Source organism: Mauremys mutica, chromosome 8 (assembly GCF_020497125.1).
Source record: "Mauremys mutica isolate MM-2020 ecotype Southern chromosome 8, ASM2049712v1, whole genome shotgun sequence".
In the NCBI taxonomy this organism is placed as follows: domain Eukaryota; kingdom Metazoa; phylum Chordata; order Testudines; family Geoemydidae; genus Mauremys; species Mauremys mutica.
The window spans coordinates 107,347,180-107,363,900 of record NC_059079.1 but is presented as its reverse complement, the minus strand read 5'-3'; the positions used below and the strand labels follow the sequence as shown (position 1 = coordinate 107,363,900).

General features: G+C 42.0%; 1 protein-coding gene across 6 annotated transcripts in view; it reads right to left on the bottom strand.

Annotated features, from left to right (window-relative positions):
* The window catches only part of SGCD (sarcoglycan delta), a 477,745-nt gene that overhangs the window by 416,235 nt on the left and 44,789 nt on the right, over positions 1 to 16,721 (bottom strand). The window contains exon 1 of one of the 6 annotated variants that reach the window (XM_045026059.1): positions 3,413 to 3,500. The exons of 4 other annotated variants lie outside the window; for them this stretch is intronic. The gene's annotated coding sequence lies outside the window, so the exon portion shown is untranslated. Of the gene's footprint in view, positions 1 to 3,412; positions 3,501 to 16,721 lie in introns of those variants that run through there. One more of the 6 variants, XM_045026052.1, reaches the window with a different exon arrangement.

Here is a 16,721-nt window from a genome sequence, read left to right as displayed (position 1 = left end):
GTGTTGCATAGCCTCCTCTATTTTTTTTAATTGCTTTAGCAGAATATTAGGATTATTGTTCAGCTTAGACCTTTTTCTTTACAAGCCACAGGCTCTTGCCACAACAACTACAAGCCAAGCCTGATGACTCATTTAACAAAACAAACCACTGTCAAAGAGCTACTGTCAGTGTGTGCTCATTTAGAACTGCTGTCTGCAGACTTCTAATCAGGGTCTGCAATTTAGTAATGGAATTGCAAAGGCAAGACCACAAAAAATATGCATATAAGTGACAGAGAGAAAAAAAAATCCTTTTATCCACCATGATTTGAAGCGGCAGGTCTGTAGGTAAATTTCTCAAAACCAGCCGCAAAGCTAGATCCATAGGCTTGATCCAAGAAATACAAAGTGAAATTCTATGGCCTATGCCAGTCACCATGGAGCCAGAGGTGATATGTCAACATAGCACATGTAGTGTGAGGACTCTGAGAGCTTGTCTCCATGTACAGCTGCACCGGTGTCGCTGCGCTGCAGGAGCACTTTAGTGAAGATTCTACTACACTGACGGGAGAGCTTCTCCCATTGGCGTAATTAATCCACCTCTCCGAGAGGTGGTAGCTAGGTCACCAGGTGAAACTCTCCTGTCGACAGTGCTGTCTACATCAATATAACTAAGTTGCTCAGGAATATGGATTTTTCACACCCCGAGCAACATCGATATAGGTCTGTAGTGTAGACCTGGCCTCAGTGAGAACAGTTCTGCTTCTTTAAAAGAGTAGCAGAAAGCTAATCAAAGGAGGCCTGCAGAAAGCTCTGCAGAAGCTCTACAGCGAAACACAGAGGGACAGAGTAGTCTTAGGGACAATACTCATACTACACTGAAAGGTGTCAGTATAAAAGTTAAAAGATAGAGATAGATAATGTGCTCCATATATTGAGACAAGTTCTGCTCTCAGGAGATTTTCCAAAGTAACAAATGCAGGTTAGGTACTCAGCGGGGCCAATGCATTTCAGTGGGAGTTGAGTGCCTAACTACTTCTGTGCCTTTGAAAATCTCCCCCGAGCCCAAAAGCAGCGTTCAATGGTGCTGAGCATTTCCGTGAATGCCACAAGCACTGTAGTGTCACACGCGGCAGGCGACTCGATATCATCGATATCATCGTCGGACTCCTCACTGTCACTTTGGAGCTGAAGGAATAGCTCAACTGCCAAACGTGTTGTGCTGACGACACTCATCATCACAGTCCTCAGCAGCTCGGGCTCCATTTCCAACAGAAATCGCGATTCACAGACAGAGAGTAAAACAGAAAGAGACTCACAATGGCGCCAAACGTGGCCGGAAAGACTGTGAATGCTGGGATGTGAAGCAATGCACCACGGGGCGTTGGCACAGGAAGCGGAATGAGCCACACACTTCCTTCCCCTTCCCACAATACTCAGCGCCAAAATGGGACGAGGTGCTCTGTGGGATAGCTGCCCACAATGCACCTCTCAATACAGCGCTGGAAATGCTGCAAGTGTGGCCACACTGCAGCGCTGGTAGCTGTCAGTGTGGCCACACTCCAGCGCTGGCCCTACACAGCTGCATGACCAGCGCTGTAACTCCCAGCGCTGCAACTTGTAAGTGTAGCCAAGCCCTTTTTCATCCTTCACGTTCTTTTATTCTCCAATACCCACCTGAGACACACACAAGTTAGGATATCACCCTGAGGCCCAGTAAACAATCCATGGTGTTATTGGAGACACTAGATGTTTAAAAATACCATAAAAGCTAAGGAAAGGATGCAACATAAGAAGCTGATTGTAATCAGCAGAGATTTTAATTAAATATAGAAACCTCTTATCAAAGGCAGCCTTTGGTCAGAAGCAGTAAGTATAATGTATTCAGTTTAATTAATAAACACATAGCACAGAATAGATACAATTATTATGTTACTTTCAGACAGACAACCGTGGAAAAACAACTTACAAAATAACGCACAGTTGAAATCTCAGGCTGATATACTTTTTGCTAAACTGCACTGAACATTCAGACCCTATTCCAGGATTCGTTCATGTATCCTGTAGTATTGCCAATCGCATGCTCACTCGCTCTCTCTCTCTCAAAAAAAAAAAATCATCAAGAATCAGGCCTCAAAAACTCATGAGAATAGTTTTAAAACCACAGGATTGTTTTAAAATAATATATTTGGGGGTTCTTTATTATTTGCCTACTGTTTTTTGAGCTTTCGAGTTCATATCTTCAAACTTTTCTCACAACCATGTGGGCTAGAAACTTACCTTAAAAAAAAAAAAAGGTGAAATCTAAGATTCCCACATAACCACCTGACTCCAGTGGCTGGAGGTTTATTAAAAATATTGAGTATTGTGAGACTTGTAATGAAATTGCAATAGTTGGTAACACTGGATTTGATAGGACACTGCATGATTTTGAAATGCTGCTTTTACCTATCAGTATCAACGCACCCTGCCTTCCTCATGTCCAAGTAGGAGACACACAGCAGTGCAATCTTTCCGCAGCATGACGGTAGCATTCCAATCAATTCATCTCCCCCTCACCCCTTAAGGTCACCACCAAAACATCTCTCGTTTCTTCCTACCAGCAGAAATATTTGTCCCTTTTCTGAGCCTTTTACAATCTAGGCAGGTCTCAACAATATTACTAACCCAGTGAGAGCGCTTGGATAAAGAGAGTCTGCCTGAGCGCCTCAATTTATCAGAGCCTACAGACATGAAAGAGTAAATGGGTGCAGTCAGCAAACCTGAGCTGCAAAAGAAAGAAAATAAAACCATCAACTAAATTGCACACACAAGCCATGAATTCAGAATTCAAGAATATGCAAAACACAGCACCCCGATTAATCAGAACAAGGTAAATGTTCTCTTTTAAAAACTGGAAACATAGTCACTTTATCAACCTGAAAATTTACATCTGAGATCAGGTGGTCATTTATTCCCATAGCTTCAGTGCAAGTGCAGAGAATATTGAATATTCCAGTGCCGTGTCAGACCTCTGCTGCCATCCCCTTTATATATGACATTGAACATGAACCATTATGGACCAATTTGCTGGGACTGAAATAAATGGGACTGGCATGGATTCTGAACCTGTCCCTACAAGGGAGATAAATACTGATTTCATTGGTCAGGCAAAACTCCCATTCAAGCAAATGGAAATGTGAGTATGGGCTGCAAAACTTGGCCCTATGCAAAACTCAGAAGAGCTCAGCTTCCATTTAGGCACCAAAGGAAATGGCCAAATTTTCTGAATAGCTCAGCACACGGGGTGCACATTGGGCACAGAATTCTTATGAAAATCTGGACGTGTCACTCAGAAGCTGCTGAGTGATGAGCATTTTGGAAAGTGTGACCTTGATGGTGAGTGCGGAGTGCTTAAAACTCTGATTTTGCATTCTTTTGAAATATACTGTACCTTGGTTCCCCCATTCGAAGTCACTTTTCTTTTCCTGGAACTAAAATCAGTTTTGCACCAGTGTTCACAGTTACATTTTTCCTCTTTTTCCAAGTACTCTGGAATAGAAAGGGTGGAATCTGAAATTGCTATCAAAACCTCTCAGGCCTTCATTACAGCATTCTCCATTCCATGACATGATACAATCAGTTTTCAGCTTTATGTTAACAAAAAAAAAATCTGAAGCTTTTAAAAAAAAACCCACAGTATTTATACTATACTCTCTGAACTACTCTCAGTGCAAAAACCAGAGCATTAATTTATCTTAATTAGTCAATACTCTTTCAAAAATCCCCACAGGGAACAGGGGCGGCTCCAGGCACCAGCGCACCAAGCGCGTGCCTGGGGCGGCAAGCCGCAGGGGGCAGCCTCCCGATCGCTGCGAGGGCGGCAGTCAGGCAGCCCTCGGCGACGTTTCTGCGAGAGGTCTGCCAGTCCCGCGGTTTCGATGGCAATTCAGCGGCAGGTACGCCGAAGGTGCGGGACCGGCAGACCTCCTGCAGGCACGCTGCCGAAAGCCGCCTGCCTGCTGTGCTTGGGGCAGCAAAATACATAGAGCCTCCCCGAAAAGGAAGCAGTATTAAAAAGGGAAGCTGTTACCATTAAAAACATTCCACGGATAAGAAATTAGTATGCTGGAGGCACATGTAATGAAAATGTATTTTTATATAAATCTTCTTGTTTTGCTTGGATTATTTTACAATGACTCTGCTACAGTGTATATTAATCTAGCCATCAAACTTCTTGTAAGTCAGCTTTCTTTTTACACTTTATTAGGAACACAACCACTGTGGAATCACCAAATGATGGTTAATATCACAGCAATCCCACAATAAAAATAGACTTTTCAATTTTGGGAAGATGCCCATAAAAACATGTACAAAGGAACTCTGTTGTGCTCAGTGAGGTTAATCTTTTTCCAGAATTCTTTGCTGGTCATCACCCAGGCTAAGCCCTCTGGGTGGGCCTCTGTCACACAGTCTGGAGGGGCTCACAACCACGAGTGCCAACCTCAGGGCAGACTGACAAAAAGCAGGGCAGACACCCCAAGCTGGTGCATCCTATCATTAGATTTCACTAACCTAGTAACAAGCGTGAACTCCTAAAGCACTGTAACAGTCTTACCGTGGAGTCACAGAGAGTCCCTTGGGCTCTCCAGTCTATCTTGCCACCCAGGCCAGCTGGACTTAGTGATAGTTGGCAGCCTTACATCAAAGGTCACAAAAGATTCTGGTTGCTTCCAGTCCCAAGAGACCAGGCACTTATCCTAGGCCAATTTGTACTTCAGATCTCACATCAAAGCCAATGCTTGTAGCCAATCCTATAGTAAACTAACTAAGGCTTTACTAACTAGGAAAAGGAGATGAGAGAGTTATTTACAGGTTAAGGCAGGCAAACATCTCTAGACAAATGAGTAAGTCTATGGTTTTAAAAGATGACAGAGTTGTAGTGATCTGTCAGCACGGAACGTCTTTTAGGGCTGACCCAGGTTGACCCTGGGGATCTCGGCTTCTGCTTCCTAGCTCCAGTCCTGTGAGAGTCCAAACAGCAAAGAGATGAACAATGTTCATGTCAGCGATATTTTATTTCCTTCTTCCAGAATCCAAGCTGATGGGACGAGTCCTTTTACACACAGCTGTGCAAGGGAAATTAGCCAAGTCTTGTATTGCGATGTCCCACAACGACCCATGTAATTTGGACGGTCCTTCCTGATGGACAAGAGGTAATACCTTTCACAGGGATTTAGCACTAGGTAAAGATTTTTCTTGTCTGGTGAGTTTCATAGTTCAGAACAAACATTTTTATGGAGCAAATACTTAAATATTACCTTATGGTATGGGATAAAGGCAGAATCAGTTAAATTAATATATGTAGCAACTTACAAGCAAGTCTAAATACTAAACATTGTTGTAAGTCCAATACTCATCTTAACCATACTAAAAACACACAGGTGAAACAGATTGGTTTCCAGCAATGAATTTGTCTGCGCTCAGCTGAGGCCCCGGCAAAAGCTGGCAACCACCATTCGCAAGATCGAACCTCTGGCTCTGTCAGGACACAATGGACCAGCAACAGCAAACTAAATGAAACTGGTGCTGCTGCTTGTCATTCGCCATAGAAGAGGTCTACGCCATCCATTCAGACAATGAAGTGTGCTCTTGTGGTTACCCAAGAGGGCTCTACATCAGGAAATCTGATTTCTATTCCTAACTCTGCCATAGACTTGCTACCTTATGTTCACTTGCTCTTTCATAATGTCCTCACCTGTCCAATGTGTGCAATGATACCCACTTACTTACATACTTAGTAGTGGTTAGTAAACCGCTTTAGAGCCCTGAGGGCAGATGTGAAGCAAGTGTACAATACTGTTATAACTGCAGTACAGGTTGCTGGATCCAAGGGTACACAAAGTGGTTTAAGCATAAATCAAGGGAATGCTGGGAATTTGTATAGGTTTTAAAATCCTAGGAAGGTTGCCAGATTAAACACTTTGCAAAACATCAGACCAGACCATCAGGACAAAGTTAGCTCAAGGAAGGTGGTGCAAGGCCACTCAAAAAAAGTGTTTTATTTTCGGACAGCACCGGGGAAAAGAGGATGGTGGTGGTATATTTCATCAGACACAGACTCCACATGAATTTACCTCTGGGCAGTTCAGAGTTTGTGGACACAAAAAAATAAAGAAAAAATTAATTTAAACTATTAAATATTTCACCAGAAATGAGATTTTTAAACTATGTATGACATAATTTTTCATACCTCTCCAAGTAGCTACCAATGACTACTGCATCTATGCTACTCATGTCAATTTGTTAATGTGATTATAAGGAGCAGTCTTTGAAGTTCGTGCATTTGAAAATTTTCAAATGCACATTTGAGATGATCCTTAAATGGTATGGCTATACCACTAAAATAGGTATAGTTATACCAACAGAAAACACTGTTCCCTTTGATGATTCCTGAGCATATAGGATGCAAGGCAAATAGAGCAACATTTGCAAGCCAAATACAGCATATTGGAATCTATCATTTAGTACATGGAAACAATTTTTGATAAACTAGAATTTAAACAAACAAAGCAATCACACAAAATAGTTTCTAAAAAAACAACCCTGTTTTATATTTCCAGTCAGTGCATTATATAAGGTTAAACAACCAGGAGTGCTTATAGTAGATCATGCTACATACCTGGTCATTCGTCGAGCTTCCAAAAGTAAAAAACCTGAAACATGTGCTTTCGCCCTGTTTTATCTCTGATTTTTGCATAATGCAAAGTACACAGTGGGAAAACTGTTCTGTTGCTTAAATTATGCAATATCAATATTTTGTCTTTGAATGTTTGGTGCACAGTTAGGAAAACTCACTAGCTATACAAAGCGGAGAGGAATTGGTCCAGACAAGCAAACAGCCCTTAGCCACTTACACAGCAGATAACCCTGAACTCATCAACCTTGGCAGTGTTATAAGGGGCACATTTTCACATGGATGAACTGTCCTTGAACAATATTTCTAATGCATTAGACACAAATAGGCTTTTCTCCAACATCAGGCATGTATGTCTTCCTTTTCCATATATTTCTTTCAAACAATATTAGCTGAGGACAATACACAGAAACTTCTGGGTTTTCATGTTCCTAATGTCCCTCTTGCAGCATAAGTATAGGGGGCAGTTCAGTGTTGGATGAAAAAAAACATTTAATCAACACTTCCACCGGACTGCGCTCTTCCAAAGATGCAACCTAACATATAGAAATGCTAATGTGTTTCTAGGAGGACTGGAAGGATCAAGGGAATAAGAATAAGAATAAAAGTAAGATATAGAGCTATTCATCTCTAAGTCACCAGTTCAAAACCTGCAGAAGTCAACAGTGACCAAATGATCTTAATGGATAGTAGCTGTTTAGTGGCCCATAATACAAGGCATCTTCTCAGTACAGTAACCTTGCAGATGTCAGCCTTAGAAAAAGAATCACAACCAGAATCAGCACCTTTTTGGGCAGCCACAGCAATCAAACCAAGCAATTAGCAGCCATGGGGACTGCACCACTCTCTGATTCCCTCCAAGTCAAAGCTGAAGCACCTTGGTAAGTCAGTGTGAGGAAGTGTGAACTAACACTGTCTATGCATCTCTTCTAAGGGTACCCCTGTACTTCTAGGTCTGTAAATCCCAGGACCTTTCACGGGCACTAAATTCATATTAAAGCATAAATCCTGGTAGTGGGTAACGATCTTGTCCATCCTTTTGTATACCAAGTAACCTCACCGAGACACAAAGTGGGTGAGTGTTGCCTGATTTTAGGAGGTTAATATAATTAATCTGGATATGAGTTATAGGCTTGCTAATCAATCTGATCAGAAGATAATAAGGTTCTTGTCCCAGAATCAGGCTACACAGAGTTTGCAAGGACCCTCGGGATATATGACAGGAAACTCACACTAAGACAAACGTAGCCTTAAAGACTTTTATTGAGATTAATGGAATCATAATCAAATAGTAATTCAATGGTGAAATAATCAGATTTACAAATGCAGTAATATTATTCTAGAGAGCCATGTGATATTATGCACTATAAAGCTTTCGATTAATATACTCACACCTTCCTTGATAACCTGGCGGTAAGAAACAAAGGACCAGCCTTAGAAACTTAGATGCTTCCTTGGAAGGTGGCCCTCTTATAGAGGTTGAGCACTCAGGCCCACCTTTTATCTCCAGACTTGGTTTCCTCACTCACAAAATGTCAGGGGACACTTTCTCCATAAGCTGGTACGTTTGTACGTATTGATGACATATTCATACATATGAATGACATTAACTCATTCTCACATCTGTTATTTTTGTCCGAACCGGTTATTTCGGTTCTTTCCTTTTGGCGTACCTGTTAAGTGTAAAAGGGTATGAACTTAGGAAGCCCCCTATGCCAACCTGCTTCAGTGCATCCTTTATCTATCTATGTTAAAGGTCACAGCCATATACGGACCTTCTGCTTTAGCCCATCACCACTATCTAGGTCCCAGAAATATGTATGCTAACTTTGCTATCTGGATGAAAGGTCCCAAACACATACGTGCTAACTTTGCCTTAGCTCATCATACAGGATGTGGCCCGTAGGTCCCCTGTGTTACAGCCAACATATACTCTAATATAACCCTATTATAATAATAAAATAATCAAACCCATCAGAAACTAAGAAACCTATAAGAAAAGATATATAGGCAAGCAAGCAGGCTAGCCCTATATGTTACAGTGAAGTAATATCTTTTAGTGGACCAACTTCTGTCAGTGAAAGAGACAAGACAAGAAAGGAACACAGAAGATGACAATGACGATGAGAAGGGGCAATTTCCATCAAAGTCCGTCCTTCCAGCATCTAAGAAAATGGTTCATGTGGAATATCCCCATTCCTTCCTCAAAAAGCCATTGCTTCTGTTGAAAGGAATTTAAAGTTTACTGCCTTTTTAGCTGATTGTGCAGCACTGCTCTGTGATACATACTGTGCTTTTAATATTTTTTCGCAAATAAAGGTCAGAAAGTACAGGCTTGCTTAATTCTCCATCAGCTCCCGTTATGCAGCATCGTATCCACCTGCAATAGGGTTTTTTCAGAGCTTTAACACTTGACATTTGAGATGAAATGTCATGAATAAAATTGTAAGTCTCTTATTTTTTCCCTTTTGATATTAAATCCTTAAAGGCATCCAGTGCCTCTCTTGTGCCACTGCCTTCCTTCTCATGGCCTGGTATTGCCTGGAAAGCTGGACAGATTATTACTCACCTTCTGTGAAAGGAGTTCACACTGTACAGGAAGTTCATGTGCTTCTTGCACTACAGCTATGTTATTTCCTTTGCCATCCACCTTGCTAAGAAGTCACCTTCTCCTCTCTGACCAATTCCTTCTCCTACAGCCGACTGCCTCTTCTCCATCCTTGATTCACTCTTCAATGCCACCCACTCTCTGCCCAGGATCTTACCAGCTTCTTCAAAGGGAAAACCAATGCCAGCTGCTCAGATCTAAGCCTCTGTCTCCCCTCCACCACCTTTGCATTCTCCTCCCCTGCTTTAGCCCCGATTCCAATGAAACGTCTATCTTCCTCTCTTTTGCTCACTTACCTCCTGTGCACTCCACCCCATCTCTACCCTGATCTCCCTCACTTCTATTCGTACCCTCATCCCTCTCCTGCATCTTCAAACACGCCCTTTCATCCTATTCCTTCCCTCGGACCATCCTCTCTTCTGGAAGCTGGCCCTCTCAATACCTATTATTTATTTGTATTGCTATAGCAGCTTGAGGCCTTATAATGCCTAAATGTAAGATCGAGTAGAGAAAACAATGGCATCTCTATTCAGTCAGAGAGCCAAAACCACCTTAGATTTTATTAGTATCAGTTCTGTGCCTTACTTCTTTTATTGCCATTGTTCAGCCACTCCTGTGAAAGGACATCAATGTCAATCACCCTGCTGACCCCATCCCTTGAGAAGCAGACTTAGGACCCAGCTGCTGGGCCTCCTGGTGAACAGGTCATCCTTAGGCATGGCCTCACCTTCCTGCTATTCAGTGAAATACACCACTTTCCTATTCAGGCTCCATTCGGGTGACTGGACTGCCAGCCTACAGACCCTGTCTGCTTCAGAGAATTGTGAGAATTCATTTGTTCTTTGTCCATCTGAGAGCCTCCTGAAGGAGATTTGAACTGCTTGTTACCCCCCTGCCAGTTTATATAAGCTCTGGCCATGATGCTGTCTGGCATTATTAAGACATGATGTCTTGTAAAGAATTCCTGAACAGCTAGAAGAGCTAACTTGACAGCTCTGAGCTGGGAAAAAATTTACGCTGCATTTCTTCTCCTCCAGTCATTTGCCCTGTGCTGTCATGCAGCATAAGATGGCCAAACTGGCATCTGTTATCAAACCCCTTGCGGGATTCTCCTATAAAAAAAAACAACACCTTAGTAGGAGAGTATGTGCTACCTATGAAGATAGCGTGAGGATTCTGACCATGCTGTGTGGACAGCTCTCCAAGGTCTTCAGAAGGCATTTTTGTAAATAATGTATAATCTGGCCCAAGGTATTGTCTCAGTGCAAGAGAGCACAGAGCTTGAGAGATGAGATACACCCATCCCTAACTCTGGAAACTTCAGTAGAGCTGTCTGCATTTTTAAGAATCCTCTGAGAGAAGAACTCTTCTGAGGGGAGAACTCATTTTCTACTAGATAATAGCTCCCTTTGTTGTCTCTTAAACTAAACTTCTGAAAGACGTCCTTTCCAAAGGTCTCCTACAAAGAGATAGAGAGATATAATTGTGGCATCAGGAGCTCACTAAAAACATTCAGAGCTGTAGAGATCCCAATGGAAGAACACAACTGGTGGCGCTCATTGTGGCAGGTGAACTGAATTTCAGGTGAAAAGGTCAATAGGACCAATGGAAGGTTTTCCATCCAAAAGCTTGAATTCCAATTTCATCTACTTATCCTCTTTAGATTTTGTTCCCCTTATGCCTCTGGATTTCTTTGACTCTCTAAAAGCCATAACGAGCAATTCTCTGATCTAATTAATTCTACATATAAAAGTGATAGGTTATTTGAGATTTTAGTGGAATCAAAAACACAGAAAAAACTGTCCATAACTCCCCAGAGAGAGACTGGGGGAGAGGGGGGGAAAAGAGATATTTCCTTTGTGTCATTCAAGACTTGTTCTTGATCACCACAAACCTGGTCCTTTGGAATCTTATTCAAGCTTTTGTTTCCGACCTCCACATTTATGGCTGCCAAAAAAGTGATTAATTCCTGCCTCCAAAACTGAAATGTAGGTGTACTCTGGTCTGGGCTGGTCACATTTTTTGTCAAAAAAAAATTTTTTTTGATGGAAAACTGTTTAACTAAATGCTTTTGTTGTTGTAGATTGGCTGGTTGGGGGGGGAGGTTTGGTGAAAAGTGCCACTTTCTGCAGCAAGTTTTGATTTTTTGTCAAAATATCAAATGCACAAAACCCAAAATATTTCAATACTGTTCTCTCACTGGGCACCTCTTGGGAGTTGTAGCTTCGTTTCCTCATGACTCCATTCCCCTCTCTACGTACATTGCACATACAGTATCACAGTCCTGGTGTCAGCTCCCTGCTCCCATTGAAGCTGCACTCAGAATTAATTTGGCTCAAAGACTGGTGTCATTCCTAACACGGAGCATCCATGCACACACTAGCTGATGATCAATGCGTATGTTGTGGTTCTGTTCATTTTTTACATAGACTAAAGTAGCAAGCAGTTCATTGTTACTTCTGACTGCACAAAATCCTATGGGCGTGGGAGAAATAGGGGAAAAGGGAGAATAAGATTTGCAAAGAAAATGTAAAGTCAGAATATGTTTTGGAGACTTCAACTAAATTTATTCAGGGTTGTACAACTGATTGTTTTTTGTACTGATGTTTATGATTGACACTGTGAATGTGTGATCAGTAGATTCTCCAATTATATATAATGTGACACAAAATTATGCACTATAACTTCTCATAAATTCTAATAAAACAGTAATAACCTCAAACTAAACTGACCACCAGAAATCCCATGATGTAATTAAATGTCTAATGCCTTCACAATACGGCTAGAAAATAAATTGCCTTGGTCTAAGAACAGCAATGCACAACAAAATTTGATCCATCACTTATATCTGAAATAATTGTAAGGGGAACTTTTGCTTAATACGCAAGTCACAATCATATATTAATAGATTAAAGGGTCTTGTTTCATTGAGAGAAATATTTTAACCCACAAGAAATTCAGAGCTATTCTTTTTGTGCTTGTATGTTCAGCGGGATGAGGAGCCGATATAAACCGAGAAGCATAGGCAAGCAGCCAAGTCAAGTCAGCTCTGAATGTGGAAGAATGTCAAGGATAAAAGAGAGGCAACAATTCCCCAAAGAGACAATATAATTCAGATAGGAACCTTTCCTAATCCTCAGGGAACACTAGTTCTGCATGAAAAATGGGACAGCAGATAATGTATTAGCTTCTGCAGAGACCCTTAGCCTCCACATCAAGGAAGGTTGCATGAAATGTGAAAAGCCATTTGGAACGTTGCCTAAAAGCCTCGAGGCTTATCATCACTATAGTCACCACAATGAAATATTTTTCAAGCATCTCTATAGTTGAAGGTTAAATGCGGGTAGAGAGATTACACCACGCTGGAGAAGGGGTATTATTAAAATCATCCATCACAATAGTTCAGTTTCCCCAAAATGAAAATTAAAGGAAAAAGCTTCGCTGGAAGGGAACTGGTATCCATCACAATTTTGTTTCCAAATGGTGTCTGTGTCACAGAAGTAGTTGAAGATGCACTTTCACCCCACCACATACTAACTATGAAATTATCCAAGCATCAATGTAACCCCATCTTCCTTTCAGCCACCTCTGCCCCTTTCCTCCCCTCCAGGACCAGTGGAGCCAAACTGTGTAAAGCAACACTTCACAATCCCAGAGATCCATTTAATCCAGTGGGTAACACTGATCTTAGTAGAACAATGAAAGCATTGGCAAGGACCTTTTGCTAAGCAAAGCCACTCCCAGTAAATCTGCCTAACTCACAGGCAGAAATGGAAGGACGGGGACTAGTGTAACCTGTACTAATAAACACAATAGTGCTTGAAACCAGTCCAGCCGAAGTCAAAGGACTCAGGTACCGGATATCTGAGCAAAGGGATATGTGCATTATAGAGAATCTGCAGTGTTGTAGCAGTGTTGGTTCCAAGTTATGAGACAGACAAGATGGGTGAGGTCATATCTTTTATTGGACCAGTGTCTGTTGGTGGAAGAGACAAACTTTCAAGCTTCCGAGAGCTCTTCTTCAGGTCTAGAAAAAGTAATCAGAGTGTCACAGCTAAATACAAGGTGGGGCAGATTGTTAAACATAAGAGGTTCACATATGGTGCAGGGACCATTTAAAATGAGGTGGGCGATTAACACCTCTGCACTCATAGGACAAAAGAAGCTTAGAGGTTACAAATTGTTGTAATGAGCCACAAAACCAGTGTGACTGTTGAGTCCATCATTTTTAGAGTCTAGCAAAGTTATGAATTTACCTCCCGGGCTCATCTTTTGAAGATACTGAGCAGGTTTCCTTTGAAGATGAGGCCTAAGAGGTCAAATATGGAGTGATCGCTTTGTGAAATGTGTTTGCCAATGGGTGGTAGGGAGTTTGTCTTTTATCATTTTCCTGTGAAAAGTTCATTTGAAAGCATAGTGATTATCTATTTGCATCCACAACGTAGTTGTTGTGGTATATCACATCCAGTGCATCAAATGCCACATGTTGTGATAGGCATGTGCAGGACCCATGGTTCTTGTAAGCTGTGTAATGGGGAATATTGCTCATTGTAGCAGTGGAGATGTGTCTGCAGGTTTTCCATCTGTTATGTCAGGGTCTGGTGCTGCTTTGGGTTGGTGTATCCTGGTCTGTGGAGAACTTGCTTCTGATGATGAGCTTGGAGAGGTTGGGAGTTGTTTGAAGGCCAGAAGAGGAGATTCGGGAAAGATTTCTTTCAGGATGTAGTCCTGCATCAATTGTAATTGTTTGATGGTACCCCATATGGTTTCAGTGTGAGGTGCTAGATGACAACTGGGAGTGTGCAGTTAGCAGGACTTTTTCCCCATATTGAAGCAGCTTCTTTTGGGTATTTGGGTGGCCCATGCCATGATGCAATCTACTTCTCTGGTGGAGGGTCCTTGTTTGGTGAAGACATCAAAGCTGTGTATCCCAGACTTTCTCCTCAAAACATATTCTGTGCTATCGTAGTGCTTGTCTGTAGAGAACCAATTTCTTCCTGTGTTTGGGGTGGTTACTGGATCTGTGAAAGCAGATGTGGTGAACGATGGACTTCTTGTATATAGTTGTCCGTAAAGATCCAAGCTGATCATGGTTTCCAGGAAGTTGATGTTGGTGCGGGAATGTTCTAGAGAGAGTTTGGTGGAAGCAGGTGGGAGGCGGGGTTTGAAGTTGTGGTGGAAATCTATGAGGGAATTTAGGTCATCTGTCCAGAGGATGAAAAATTGATGGATGCATCTCAGGTATATCAATGGTTTCATGGTTCATTTTTCCAGAAATTCTTCCTTGAGCTGGCCCGTGAAGAGGTTGGCTTATTGGGGAGCAGACTGGGTACTACATATTTTGGGGGAAAGTGAGTAGTTAAGCATGCTGATGTTTGTATATACAAAGGGAGGTGTCAGAGGGGATGGGGAAAGCATGGGGGCCCTGGGCTGGGGCAGGGAGGAGTCACATGGACGGTCACGTGGGGAGATCATGTGCCCCCCCTTGTGTCCCTCCTATGAGTGCAGTACCGGCAAGAAATTATTTCTACTTGCACCACTGTGACCAGGTCACCTGGTACTGGACTCCATCATAGAATACCAGTGTTTTTCCACTGAAAGGCATGGGAACTAAAAAGTTGAAGACAAAGGTTTCCTGCCATATGCAAAAGCCATTTAAGGCAGGGGAGTGACACCATCATAGTTCTTCTTCATTGACTCCCCGCCCAAAGGAGACGCTTGGAAAAACCTGAGAAACAAGAACTGAACTGGGGGAGAAGGGCCGAACCCAGGCTAGAGGGATTTCTAGCCTGTGAAAGGTATATCTGGGGTTTTAAGCTGCAAGCAAGTGAAGCTGGCCCTCAAAAATCTCTGCAAACTGCCTAAAACAACATTTAGGGTGAGAATCTGCTACTCATATCCAATGTCTTTAGTATATTAAGCTTAGACTCACAGCTCCATAGTGCCTGTCTCACAGTGTTAAGAGACTTCAGCAGTCAAGGGGGAGCTCTTCAGAAGTCCCTAAGGGATTCAGGAGCACAAGCCCCATTGAAACACTTCTGCTCCTAAATCCTCTAGGTGCTTTTGAAAATCTCCAATATTGTAAAACGCTCTGAGATTCAAAGTGCTGTGCAGTATATGTACGAAGTATTATTACACCACTATTGTTACTATGACTGTTTTCAACATTATTCCGCCTACCAGAAAAATACCTACCAAAAGTAAGAAAAAATAAAGTAGTCAACTAGCCCATCCCTTAGGAAGAGCCAATTTTGATTTGTTTAATTAGAAAAACCTTTAACTGATGTCAATCCTGTACTTGTTAAGCTCAGTCCTGCCTTCCCTTACATATCTGCAGGTCACCGCTGCCCAGGCGACACTGCTATGTTTAGCAAGCGAGCTGGAGTAGAGCGAACAGGAGTAGGTCGCACAAGCTGGGAATCACACCCCTAGCTCAGAGTACAGCTGCAGCCTACCATATTGGTGAGATTGGATCTTTAGTTAGTAGTTTCCCAGTCAGGAAAGTCTAGGTGACCTAAGTGATGCCATAATGTCATGGAAACCATATTTTTCCCATTATTTTATAGCCACTCATCTTGAAGTGACACTGTACAGCAATCCTCACTGCTGGTGTTAGATACCATATAAGAATCCAGAGCAGCCTCAGCATCTTCTGGATAAAAAAATTTCTGTGATTAACTTTAAGAATGTTAATTGTTCGCCTTGCGCAGTATTCAGACGCATTCATCAGTTAGTGACAGTCTTTCTAACAGAATAGAAAACGTGTCCTGAATAAGCACGGGGAAGAGGACAGATCAAACACTTGACAGCAGTTGCAGTCACGGCAGGCTATACTTTTCCTTTCAGAAGTAGGGGTGCAATGATTTCAGTAGAATTCTGCAACAGAAGAAGTTAAAAGGATTCTGGTAATGGGCTTTTATGACAAATGTAACTCCATATTCCTCAGCTCTGCCCTGCAATTAGGAGGATGATGCATAGAAATAACTCAAGATGCAAGGGACAAGAAAGAAGAGCTGATTCTTAACTCATCTTCTCTTTTTATGTGGTGCATTCACTGAGTTATCAGATTAGGAGCTTCTTCCATTACCATTCTCTATAGATTTTGAAATTTCCACCATTAGAATGTATGACTTGGATGTTATTTTTAAACCCTAAATCAAGTAAGGCAGCCAGGTGTTATTGCAGGGGGGTCTCTTGTTGTTTAAAATCTTATGGAGAAAAAGCACTCTTTAGGGGACTGTGACAACTGAATTAATCAGCGTTCACTGTGCTTATCGGATGTGCGAGAGAAGAAATGAAAGCCTGGAATGTGTTCTCGCATTTTCAGCTTAACACTTCTCTCTCCACAACTGGTGTCACATATATGTAGTCACTGATATCAAGATTAAAATATTAAACCAATTCAAGGGACCCAGTTCTTCACTTCATTGCACTGGTATAACTCCAATGACGTCAATT